Source organism: Protopterus annectens, chromosome 5.part0, assembly GCF_019279795.1.
Source record: "Protopterus annectens isolate FY-2018-M chromosome 5.part0, PAN1.0, whole genome shotgun sequence".
In the NCBI taxonomy this organism is placed as follows: domain Eukaryota; kingdom Metazoa; phylum Chordata; order Ceratodontiformes; family Protopteridae; genus Protopterus; species Protopterus annectens.
In genome coordinates this window covers 897,355,568-897,369,149 of record NC_056735.1, presented here as the reverse complement: position 1 = coordinate 897,369,149, position 13,582 = coordinate 897,355,568, and positions in this window count along the sequence as shown.

The following is a 13,582-nucleotide window of genomic DNA, read 5'->3' as shown; positions in this document are numbered from 1 at the left end:
CAAAGAGCTTGAACAGATGCCATGTGTTGCCTGATTAAACAAACTGCAGCTCCACACACTGCCATACTGCCCACCCAGAGGCAAGCTGTGCCTGATGTATAAAGCCATGTCCAAGCTGGAATCAATGAACATGCTGCACCTTGTACAGTCTGAATGGTAGTGAGCTATGCACATGAGAGACCTGAATGCCAGCACTGACATACATAGGACAAGCTGTACTGAATGATCCATAACACAGAAGCCACCCCCACTCTTGAGTAAACTCCCAGTACAGGTTAGCCAGAGAGTCACTCATCAACTCTTCTCAAGAGGAATCTTGATGAGTGGATGGGAGATGGTAGGTTTACCCTGGGTATCACTGTTATGTCACGGATAGACGGAGGCACAGTATACTAACCATGACATATGTCATGGCAAACTCCACTTACAATGTGTGTCGAAGGACAAACACACTCTCCGACTAGCATTAGAAATGGCTTAGGGCACATCGCTAGTGTTTGCCAATGTACACCTATGTTGTGGAATACACTACCAATGTTGGACAAGTCTGGTTTAAGTAGTGCATATCTGAACATAATGCAACATGGTCAGATGTGCACAACTGGCCCCTAACCAGGCTGTTGTGCTCACTATGAAAATGTAAAGCAGTGATAGTACTGAACCAGTACACTATACGGTACTACAGTGTTAGGTCAGTATGAAAGGATGTTGACAACTGTATGCAAAGTATCCCATGCAAACCCTGCAGGCACTGTATAATCCCTGTTGTGTTCAGACACAAAGCAGTTGGACAGTAACTACACAACATGACACACAACACACAACCATAAACGTGAGATATTGTTAAAGTTCACACTTATCCACAATTGTGGTGGGCTGCAGAGTTTAACATATGGAAAACTCACACTGGGCATGCTCGCACACTTTGATAAATGAGACATATGTCAGACAACATGCCATGGAAAGCCTGAACTGGGCATGCTCACACACTTAGGCCAAATATCAGTTTAGCAGTTGGCCACACATATCTGGTATTTGTACGTGTTATTCCAGGAACCAACCACATTACAGCAATCTGCCCAGTGCACACAGTTAAATGACTACAGAGACATAAGTGATATAGTGGAACCCTCTCATATTCAAACATCTTCCACAGATACACAAGTTGTTCATAGAAACAAGGAATGCTATGGCAATAAAGACCTGCAAACAGTCTATCAGCAACAAATATTGTGCATCTGACAATTAAACATATGGGTGTAGAGGTCAACACTAGGCTGTTTGCCCTAGGGAATGACAGCTTAGCCAGAGTGTGCTTGGCGTCTGCCTCCCCAGTACAGTAGGCTACTGTGCCACTGTAAAGTAGGTCACATAAGGCACCGTGTGAGGCTAGTGTGCTGTGCCTCCGTCAAGCAGGGACACAGTGGAGATCCCAGGGTTTGAATTTGCTAAGCCAAATCCATGTTGTTGGTGTGTGCTAGAAGAGGGTTGGTGAGGATCTCTAACAGTAAGTGGGCGTCAATAACAGACTGAGGGGAGCCTTATCTGCATTGTCTGGACAATTTCACTGTCAACACTTTGTCGTGATGATTATGAGGGATTGAAGTGTCTTGCCAGTACTGTTCAGAGATGTCCTCCCTCTGTGGGCTACTGCTGTGCAATGTATTAGCTCACTCTGTCTGTTGGACAGCTCATATATGGCTGGTGTACACCTGACAGGTGTCCTGTTGTGGAGGAGTCATGTGTATATTTGGGATAGCATGATCAATGCAAACCTTCCACATGCTCATACAATGCAATTGTCAAGGATTATGCAGAGTGGCCTGTATACTCCCCCAGCATGGGTCCTTTGAAGTCTTCCACCCCAGTCTTCACAAGTGTAAAGTCTACTTTTGATAAATACACTTTGTTTGCAGTGACAACCTTGCCTGGGGTTGGGGATGGGATATGGATGTCCAGGGAAAGGTGGGTATGGTCAGATATCAACAATGGTGATCTACCTCTGGTGTGGAACAGTGAGTACCCATGTTGCAGATGGTCAGGTGCAATATGTATTCCCCCTTGTGGCTGTGGTGAGTGGTTCTGCCATAGCACATGGACTCACAAATTGTAGTGGCTGAAGGGTAATGTTGTAGAGGCCTGAGTAGTTCCCACACACAATATACCTGTACCTGATGTTAACAACTGGAATGGTGTATGTGAAAACCTGCATATCTTGGCACTGTTCCCAGGGAAGCAAAGTGTGTGTCCTGGATGTGGGACGGGTGGTCTGAACTGGTTGTATTGTGTGTTACAGGTCTTGTGGTCACGAAGCATGGTATAGAACATAACCTGCCAGTGCGATGTGCATATCTGACCCTGAAGTAGGTGGCTGCAAATGCATATATATGCTATCCCCCACCTGACAGGTAGTGCTAGATGTACATACCTCTGTAGAAATAATGATGTCAGCACCCTATAAATACTGCAGGTGCAAAACAGATGCCCAGTAATTCAGATAGTGCACTTTGCTAATGTGTCTCCTTCAAGTGTCATAATATAGTTAGGTAGGGGTTTGAATCCTGCAAATGCTCAGTGTGTGAGTAAGCGGAGTTGGTGTGTGTGTAAGTCTGTGTGAGGGAAATGTCCCTTTTGGCAACTGGGAAAACACACTACAGGATGCACATTCCCCTTTCTAAACACTGATAATGTCAGCACCCTATAAGTACAGCCGGAGAAGGGAAATCTCCTAGTAATGTGAATAATGCGCTCTACTAATGCATCCGTCTCAAGTGTCATAACATACTTAGGTAGGAGGTTGAATCCTGCAAATGCTTAGTGTGTGTGGAAGGGGGTTAGTGTGTATGCAATTCTGTATGAAAGAAATGTCCCTTTTGGCAACTAGGAGAACACACTACAGGATGCACATTCCTCTTTCTAAACACTGATGATGTCAGCACCCAATAAGTACAGCAGGAGAAGGGAAACCTTCTAGTAATGCGAATAGCGCGCTCCGCTAATGCGTCCGTCTCGAGTGTCATAGCATATTTAGGTAGGGGTTTGAATCCTGCAAATGCTCAGTGTGTGTGGAGGGGTGTTAGTGTGTGTGCAATTCTGTATGAAAAAAATGTCCCTTTTGGCAACTAGGAGAACACACTACAGGATGCACATTCCTCTTTCTAAACACTGATGATGTCAGCACCCTATAAGTACAGCAGGAGAAGGGAAATCTGCCAGTAATGCGAATAGCGCACTCCGCTAATGCGTCCATCTTGAGTATCATAACATAGTTAGGTAGGGGTTTGAATCCTGCAAGTGTGTGTGTTTGGGAGAGGGGGGTTTGTGTGTGCAATTCTGTGTGAGGAAAATGTCCCTTTTGGCAACTAGGAGAACACACTACAGGATGCACATTCCCCTTTCTAAACACTGATGATGTCAGCACCCTATAAGTATAGCAGGAGAAGGGAAACCTCCCAGTAATGCGAATAGCGCACTCTGCTAATGCGTCCATCTTGTGTTTTATAGCATAGTTAGGTAGGGGTTTGAATTCTGCAAATGGCAAGTGTGTGGGGGGGGTGGAAGTAGGGTGTGTGCAATTACATGTGTGAGAGAACTGACCCTTTTGCCAACCAGTACAACACACCAGCTGCTGCATATTACAATCTCTACACAGAGATGATGTCAGCACCCTACAAGTACAGCAGAAGAGGGCAAATCTCCCAGTAATGCAAATATCATGCTCTGCTACTGCGTCTCTCACTACTGTCATAGCACAGTTAGTTATGGCTTTGAATTCCATACATGTCATGTGTGTTTTTGTCACACAGAATGCCCATGTGTGTGGGTTGTTGTTCACAATAATGCATGACATCGATTAAACCAGTAATGGCAATGGACACAGATGATGTATGTGTGTGCCAAATACACATATGTACCTGTGACCTTCAATAGTTCCCATGTCTGATGCCTGCCACATGTGAATAAATGGTATTTGCACTGGATAACATTATGACTGTGGTCTTCTGTGCAGGTGCTGCATGTGGTATGTGTATATACAGTGTGAGATGTATATGGTATCATCCTAGCAGCGAGGGATACACATCTGGTCCGGGGCATATAGTCTACATGTTGTTGATGAACAGGTGCTGCATGTTTTCACCTGTTGTGGGAGTGGTAACAAGTTGTTCCATAGCAATGCAGTGACTACATGCTAGGAACCTTTCAGCTAGGGTGTTGTAGCTACAGTAATTCATCAGCATTCAGTGTCGTCAGCATTCCTGGTGACGGTATGATGCCAACCAAGGTCAGGGTCATACCAGCCTGTGCCACATGCTCAGAGAGCCCTTCCATGTTCCCTATCATGTAGTCCAGGGAGGTACATCACAGGTCAGCCATAGTGGCATGGACAATGACTGAGTCATGTGTCCATGCCTCTGACTGACCTGTATGCTTGTGTTATGTGGTGGACCATAGTGCCCCACGGGCATATCACTGTAACCTTCACCTTGTCCAGCCTGGTGAGCGGGACCTCACTGTACCGGACAATAAAGGTACCTAACACAACTGTAGCAGGTGTGTTGTCTAGCCGTACAGGCTGTGACTGTTTGGCACACAGGATTTGTGTGCTATGTGTTGCACGTGCTGTGCTCCGGCTTAACATATGCCTGTGTGCCAGCTGCAGAGGTGTCTGCTGCTCAGGCAGGATGCTATTCTGAGGCTCCATGAATGGCCCAGTGTGTTCACGTGTTTGGATTGCTGTCAGTGTAGGTCTACATCAGACTGGTATTGTAGTCACTGTAGTATTTCATGCCACCTGACAGGTTATGCCAGTACTGGGTTCAGAGTGCTTAGTCCCCAGTTTGGCTATGTGGTTGCATCTCATACATGTGTTGTACGTCCATGTGTAGGGGAGAGGGTTGACTGTGTACATGTGGCAGCTGTGACATTGCCACATGACCCACATATTCTACAACTGTACCATAGACGTCACTGACAAGTAACCTTTGCACATGCTACCATAGTATTGTGATTGCCATGGTGATTAACAGCACATAGGGCCAATGGGGAACAAGATACAGAAGGTGAGTATGTGAGGGTGTAGTGCCTGTGATTAGTTAGCACTGTCATATATGACTGCTCAAGTGGACAAATGCCAGGTAAGTCATATGCAATGTGTCACAGGCAACGTACATGTGAACAGGATAAACAGTGACGTTCTGTCAAGTGAGACATGGACATACATATAGTAAGCTATGCAGATGTCACTAGGAGTCCACAGAAGCTCTGTAACTCTGCATTACAGGTGGGATCAGTGTTCCAGGGTAACTGCAAGCAAACATGCATGCAAACAAAGCTACAGTAAGCAGGGCTGCATGTAGTCCATTGTACAACAAACAAGCTGTACCACTTCCAGTAGGTAACAGTGCAAATATGCAGGCACTATACACATGTACATGGAAATACACAGGTCAGATGGCTAGGTTCCAGTCTCAGCGCACACAAGTGTACAGACCATGTACCGTCAGGATGTACAATAACTGGATGGAAACCCAGATGCTCATACCTACAGTAATACACATGTCAAATAACAGACACTGAGCCTTCACTCAGTGGTTCCATACTTAGTAGGATGTATGCTACCTGTCCTGCCACCACAGTATCCCTGACATTTATGGGGACTCTCCCTACTGTGAAAGTTAGTTTTGTGTGTTGGGGCTGTCTAGCATGGTATGAGATGTGAGCTTGCAGTGCTAGGGTGCTCCTGTGTGTCCTGTACCAGTCGTGTAGTACTGCACACATATCAACATCCACAAACATCTGCATTGCAGAGTCCAGTGTGGGCAACATGCCCCTTGCAGTTTACATGTCCATCATTGCGTATCAATACTTTCATTACCTTATCCCCTGTGCTATCTATGTATGAAACCTTCTGTTGACATCCTTACCACCAGTATGCCAACATGTGCAGATGATACACTATGGTACTTACCATGGGTGTAGACAACAGTACAAGACAATCATACCCTTACTGCATCAGGCATGCTGGGATATACCCACAATTATATCAGCACACAATACTGTTAACATGATACTATTACTACACGTCTATGTAGTCACCCTGTGCATCAGCAACATGTTAACCTGTACCTGCACTGATGTTACAGATTGCAGGAGGTGGCACAGTTTCATCATATGTACAGGGTGTGAACTTGGTATGCCTGAGTCTGCCACTGATACCACCAATTGACATGTATGTGTATGTGTGTTGGTGAGGGACAGCAGTACAAGGTGGAGCAATGTTGATGCAGTGTGTGCGTGTATGTGGTAGCCCTAGGTGTTATCAATTCGCATGTGTGTATGGATGCACACAGTTCCACCTCATGGCTGCCATATACTGGTGTTTGTGGACAGCCACAGACTGTACCTGCCAGGTCATACAGATCAGTGTCTCTGGCCACGGACACGGTACCTGTGCCTTGCAGGGGGGCTACGCACCATATTCGGTACCAATTCAGACTGGGTACTGTCATCAGAAGCAGGTGTTCATTGACTGGACACAGATCCCTGTCAGGCCTGTCCAGAGCCACGTGCACGTGGTCTCCTGGGGCGGTCTGATGACAGCACAGACCCAGCATTGCTGGGGCTGCTGCTGGCACTATGGGGGCAGCCACGGCCCTGTTGTCATCCGCGACAACTGCCAGCTGCTGCTGTTGCTGGCATACGCCCACGTCGACGCCTCAACCGTCCACCATCGCCCTGGCTCATGGACATGTAGTTGTGGAACCAATCTAATATGTCCCCACAACATCTGTCTATGACATTGGTGAAATTACGGATGGCAGCCGCAATGTCACGCATACTGTCAGTCATGGCTGTGCGACATGCTGTCAGCTCCCTCAGAGCCTGTCTGGTGTACCGTTCCATACATGACTGTGCCTGCATGACAGCCCGAAACATAGCTGAGGTTGCAAGACTTCTGTGGACACGTCTGACAGGGGCAGTACGCCCACGAATGCTCCCACGAGAACCCCTGGACATCTGTCTGTGTGGTACCAACTCAGGGCCATGCCCATGGCTGCTGTGTGGGGAAACATGTGCCACAGATACCACATTACCCTGGTCAATGCCCACTGTATCCTGTCCATCACCTATGGACATTGGTGACAAAGGGTGTATTGGCAGGATAACTGTGCGCATTGATGGGGTTGACAGCTGTGTACTGTCAATTGGCTGACCAATGACGGACCCTGGCATTCCTTCCTGTGCCATTACACAGATGTCATCATTATTAGTACCCGTGGCACCTGATTCAGGTTCCCTGCTGCATGACACCAGAGCAGCACCAGAACCTGTGGGAGGGAAACAGGAAACACAGTTTACAATGTCTACACAATGTTACCAGTGATGCACACATGCACAGGTGCACACATGCACACATGCACAGGTGCACACATGCACACATGCACACATGCACACATGCACAGGTGCACACATGCACAGGTGCACAGGTGCACACATGCACACATGCACACATGCACAGGCGCACATATGCACACATGCCCACATGCAAACATGCACACATGCACACATGCACAGGTGCACACATGCACAGGTGCACACATGCACACATGCACACAGTTGCACACATGCACACAGTTGCGCACTTGCACACTACTCAGTATGCGAGATATCAACACACAGACACACCTGCATGCATACACAGAGCACTACTCAGTGAGCCTAATATTACTATTACTATCAAGACTATTAAAGGTATTGTTAATACACACTCACCAGCATGGATAGGCTGCATTGCTGTTACACCGGAGGGACCTGCAGAAGTGAGGAAATTATGTCAGTGGGCACAACTGTGCCATTGTTACTGAGTATGATACAGGTCAGTAGTACAACAGTCGCCTTTCACAGGTCAGCTGCTGATATTGAGAATATCACACTTGCACATTAAATACTATGATGACAGCTACAAACCAAGGACACACCTCACACATGCATTAACTACCAGTGTACACAACAGTCAACTATACATATGGCATATTACCTGCACGCACGTAGTCTTGCTGCTGTGTGGCCCCAGCCTCCATCATAATGCAGGTCTGCTGCTGTTGTTGTTGTTGGTGGGCTGGAGCCACAACACTTATGAGTAGTCCCTCCAGTCTGGTGAGTGGGGGATGTGTAGCCACCCCACCACCTGCGGCAACCTGTTGCCTGTGGATATCCGACACACGCTGATGGACATTTCTGATTAAATCACTGCAGTGATGTCGTACCTGCTCATATGTCCTATTATGCATGCCTATGTCATTTACCTGACGGACCAGGTCTTGCCAGAGTGCAGCCCTCTCCTGCTGATTCTGGCTGGTGCGGGAAAAGAGTATTGCATAATCCCGCACCAGGCTCTGGTGTATCTCTTCATCCTCAGCTGTAGAGTACACTGGATTGCGCTGGTGAGCCATGGTCCTGAAAAAGGAAATAACATGATATCAGCAAAATATGTCAGCAGAATTTGGCACACATACTACACATGCTACTCGACTGTTGTGATACAATATATCTCACATATATAGCATCTGTCTGTCTATTGGTGGATACACATGTAAATGGCCAGGTATCAGTGCTCAGCCAACAACTGTGCAACAGTACCTGGCACACTCCATACGACATACTACCAAACCCCAGCAGTCAGAACACTGATTCAGGTCCAAAGAACCTCCTCACTCTGGGGGTTTGTATTGAGGTACTGTATGGGGTAAATCATCAACTACTGTGAGCTGACCACAAACTAATTGCCCTGGATATACATATCCCACCTCCACCACCAGCACAAACGACTACAGTGAATAACATTTCAAATGCAAACTTTACACTTCGTAACACTGACATGGTATCCTTTAAGCCCACTGGGCCAGTGGAAGACACAACCCACAATGCTGACCCCTTCACAAATAATTTCTACGGACATCTCCGAGAATGCATGGATCATGCAATCCCATATAAGACCAAGACACTCTCCACAAAGGGAAAGCATCCTGTCTGGTGGACCCCAGCCATAGACAGATTGTATAACAAAACATGGAAGCTACTGCAAGACAGAGCATAATTCCATAAAGGGAAGGCATGTCTGATCAGCACTAGTAAGGAGCTATTTTTTCTCATACAAACATCCATGGGCAACTTTGAGAGGGAAATCAATGGGGACACTACAGATAACCACAAGGCTTTCTTCAGTTATGTTAGCAACCTGGTCAGAAACCCTCCAATATGCTCATAGTTAGTACACAACAGCATATAATTCACTGAACCCACAGATGATGGCAACATTGTGGTAGACACGTTCAGTGCAAGTTTCCCCCCTCCCTCTCCCCCAAACTAAGACATACTTATCCCAGCTGACTGTAACCTCCCTGTCATCACAGATGTCCAGGTGAGAGCCGCCCTCAGAAAAGCAGTAAACAACATGAATGGGACCTGATGGTATCCCTGGTTGCATGCTACATGAACTCTAAGAGGAGCTAAACACACATATAAAAGTGCTATGTAACACTCGCCTGACTACAGGATATGTACCTGTACACTGGCGTACAGCAGCAGTGGTTCCACTCCATGAAGGAGGCACCTCTACATACCAATACAATACATCACAATACAATACAATACAATACAATACAATATGCTATTGCCTCTGGGACTACAGCAGCATACTGTTCTGCTACCCTGACCATTGTGACACATGTGATGTGATGGTACCTGCTCCTGTCGAACAGTTACACAGGGTGACTCATATGGCATATTACCTATCTGACTAACATTCAGCAGGGGTATGTGCGACATGTACTCATGGGGAGTCTTGCTTCTTAATGCTGTGTGGTTTATTGCAGGGTATGTCTTATCTGTGGGTAGGAACCTGTACCTCTGCCATGTGCTCTCTACTGCAGTGTCACAGACGACACACAGCAGTCATTTAGGTTGTGGATGGTGTGAGTTGTTACTATGGTTGTTGGACATCTGTCATGGGTGTGACTTAAGTATGTAAATCCAGGAGTGGTAACCTCTATGTGGGTAGTATGTGTGTACTCTGTGGTGTTGTCAGTCACTGTGCATTGGTAATGTGTTTGAGTGCATTGTCACAGTGTTGTACATGTCACTGTGTCCTTCTCCATATCTGTAGCTGTCATGTGAGGTACATACCGTGGCAGCCATTGTGTGGTGTAGAGGGGTACATTGACCTACATGTCCATAGCTGACACACCATGTCTGCTAACACATACCATGTGCAGGTATTCCAGGAATAGTGTGCCACTGTGAATATCATTGTGGGGACTATTGTACACATTTATGACCCTGTTCACTCCTGACACATGCAGTGGTGGGCAGCCAATCACATATCTGGTGGTTACTGGTGTAGGTGATTTGAAATGGGGTATGGTACTCCAGTTTTGACACTGGTGTTCACTCCATGCCTTTGTCACCAGGCACCTGTTGCAATACATCTGTACACATGTGCCTCACTCAGAATATATATACATCTCTCTCTCTCTCTCTCTATATATATATATATATATATATATATATATATATATATATGTCTGTATACATATACACATATATTTATATCGATGTACATATATTGCTATAGATATGGAGAAAGGGGGATGTGTGACAGAGAGGGGCTGAGAGTGACAGAGGGGGTGGGACAGGGGGAGTGTGAGATCGTCATATACAGTCATATCTGTAGATAGTCAGATCTGTCTGTCTATGTATATGTATCTACATATATCTATATCTGTATGTGTGTATTACATATATATGTTTGTACTTATTCTATCTATCTACATCTGTCTATGTATTCCTACATCCCTCTCTATGTATGTATACATATATGCATATTATATATATATATATATATATATATATATATATATATATATATATATATATATATATATATATATATATATATATATATACATACATGCATATATTGACATACATATGTATCCATATGATACATAAGTATATCAACATGTTTGTTTACAAAACTGTATACACACACTAACATACTGCTAAACATACATAACTGTGAAACCTACTTTGTACATTGCACTACAACCTACATTCAACCTACATTGATATGTGCACATAGATGCCCTCACATACATATGTATGTACAGCCTTCACTGATAGTTGCTGTATAGTTGCTGTATGTCCCCTGCCCTATGCACATCTTCATATACATATGGATACAGACCAATGACACATATGGAGGGTTCGCAGTATGTAGACTTTTAAAATATTACTTTACATTACCTGTGTTTGTCACAGCTGCTTGCATTGCCGTCTGGTTTGGTGTCCTGCTGCTCCAGTTGCCAGTTGTTAGCTTTCGAGTGGTTGTTGATGACTGATTTTGTTTGTGTATGTTTTTTTTTTCTTTCTCTCTCTCTCTGTCTCTCCCTACCCCCACAGGGTGCAATGAAAGTATTGCATGTGTGGACTGGCAGTACAGCACACTTTTGTAGGTATCTGCATATGTCCATGTGATGGCCTCTGCACCAATTGTTAGCCAGCATTTGCTAATTGCATGCAGCCAGTTGTGTACTGATTGCAGTTCTTACTGTGATGACAGGACAGTGCTATAAAAAGGTATGTGAGATAGGTGTAGCCCTTTCAGAGTTTAAGGGCAGGGACCATGCTGGTATGCTGTGGACACTGTTCTGTGAGTGTAAAGGTTAGTATCCCTCTCATATTTCTGGCTGTGTTGCAGATTAACATTTCTCCATTCATTTCTCCAGTTTCCTGTACTATGTGTGTATGTACACTGACACCTAAGACTACTACTACTGTTAATGTGGGTGTGTGTGCTTTCCTGTGGGACATGTGGTGTAACTGGTATATAGCAGTGGCTCTTGCACTTTGTTGCCCTTTACATTCACTACTTGTATGCCTGCTAGGTGTCTTGACTGTAGTGTGTTGCTGTGGCTTTCCTAATTTCCATGTACATTCACACCTTGGAATGCTTGCTATATCTGCTAGGGTGTTACTGCATGCAGTGTGGTCTGGCCATGGTGTGAGCCTTGACATCTATTAGGGTATTTGAGTATGCTGCTGAGCAGGCCCCAGAGACTCTCAGGTGCATCTTTTATCTGCCTCATGGAATGGTACATATTAGTGGGGTACACCCATTAAATTGTCTGGTATTCTGCAGTTGTGACTGTGGGATAGCATGAGCATATGTATTACTACACTATTTCTGCCATGCAAGTGGTGCATACTTTCAGTACTTCATAGTTACCATTGCATGTGTTGTAACACCATTCTGCCTACTGTTTGTACATTTCTCAGGGAATCTGTGGGGCATCCCTGTAACTCAGTCACTGTTGCTATGTCTAGGCTCTTAACTATTCAAATATGGCAGTGTCAGACCACTCAAGTGTACAGATATTTGCAGGTTGTCCACATCTTTGCCTCATATTTTGGTCAATATCTCAGAAACAGCTTTTTCTGGCAATTCACTCTGGGCTCAAGTCAGACTATAGTGACAAACATTTCAGTTTCAGACTTCATACCCTTCCAAACATCCAACAAAATGCAGAACCTATTACTCTCTGAACTGTCTAAGTTTGTTGTAGCATTATTTGGAATGTGTCCCTGTTTTTGGGCCTTTGCTCCACATTTTGTATTACTTAGTCCGGATGTGTTGCTGTAAGAGGTTGTTGGGTATGGGCAGTGATTATCCTGCTGTGAGTATGTGTGTGGCTTGCAAGGTGCTACAGTGACATTATTACCTACTAGCCACCAACTAGCATGGCTGTTTCTGTTCACACACTACTATTCTAGAAATCCACTACATTTAACAGTAAATATACATGACATGCTTTATGTACTACACATCCTATATTCCCTTTACATTCATTCCTACTATTACATGATATATTTATTGTAGCACAATGTTCTTATTTAACAGTCATGGCTTAGTAGTAAGTCATGCAGACTACTGTTTCCAAGGTCCTGGGTTCGGGACTGACAGTGGGATTTTATTTTGCTTTTGAGCAGACTACAGGACTTGTCATTCAGAGTGACTAAGGCACTTTTAAACAGTTGTAACTAGGTTAGCGCTGGTTTGCGCGGAGCTCACGCATGCGCACTGGCGTTCAGCTCCGCACACACCCACTTACAACTGCTTAACAGTGCTTACTCTTGCGCACACCCGCGCTATTTTCTTTGAAAGAAATGAAAATGGGGAGACAGGAAAGTGGTGAAAAAGGGGTCACAAAGAGAGTAAGACAGTAGGGAAACAAGCTCGGGTTTTGCAGGAGGGATGTAGGTAAGGCCCATAGCTGCCCATTTCTTCATCAGCAACAGCTGTGCATATGTTTGTAATTTGGTGTGACAGTTGAAACCTTTCACCCCTGAGAGAGGTGTAAGGACAACAATAATACTTGTACAGCCAGTTGTAATTGACAGTTTCCATGTCCAGCAGACATGTGTGCGAAATGGGCAGCTATGTATGGGGTGTAATTTTTTTGTGGGTACAGAGTGCCCTTTTTTTTTTTTTCAGGTGAGAGTGGTATGTCAGGTACAGGAAGTC